We start from the raw sequence: 907 nt of genomic DNA on the forward strand, positions 1-907 counted from the left end.
ACCAGCATCGTGTAGAGACGACTTACCGCTTGCGTCTTTTTCAGCCCGAAGTTCGCGTTGGGTGATAGATAAGTTGGCGATAAAAGAATTTAGCGTCTAAAGTCAAAAGCAGCGCTATGTAAATCGGCCTTAAATCGTGGAATAAAATTTCCTTAGTATAAACGCTGTAACACGATGCTTTTTAAACTCGTATCTTTCAACAAAATAAGTTACATGAACAAGTATTTAGTATAAAGAAGATCAATGAAAAATTACACACAAAAAAAACAATTTCCGAATTCAAGAAGACATTTATGCAAATATATAGTTTCTAACCTTTTCATTACGAGAGAGATGATTCAGTATTTAAATTTGATATTCATGTGATATACATTTAAACCCTAGCTTCAAAGTGAATATTCATAATTTTATCTCTTTGCCGCGTAATCACTGAAGGCCATTAGCAGAGGTTAATATACAAACATGGGAATAATTTCTCACTGAAATTAATGCGACCCCCCATACGACAAAATGGCCTCGCCCACGCCTAACGTTTTGAAGACTATGGTCTCTTTTCGCTCCTAATGCATTCACGCCCTGACCTTTAAACAGTCGTCTGAAGGTCACATGAGAAGAGAATTGTCCTTCACAGGTATAAACGTCCTTGGCTATACCAAAATGAAGGTCATTTAGTCATCATTTCCTCCTGCGAGTTTCCATGTGCCCTTCACTACTAAATAATTTCCATTGGCGAGAGAATTTTCGAAAATCAATGCCCTTCCTTTGGGGAAAGTAGCTTGTTTGTGATGTGTCTTCAGAAAACCACACTTACCCCAGAATATTCCTTGCCCATTGTTAAAAAATAGAGCACCTAATATTACTATTCTAGACATTCCAAATGACTTTCCCGAAAGTGTCTTACTAGCGG

Source organism: Penaeus monodon, chromosome 32 (assembly GCF_015228065.2).
Source record: "Penaeus monodon isolate SGIC_2016 chromosome 32, NSTDA_Pmon_1, whole genome shotgun sequence".
In the NCBI taxonomy this organism is placed as follows: Eukaryota; Metazoa; Arthropoda; class Malacostraca; order Decapoda; family Penaeidae; genus Penaeus; species Penaeus monodon.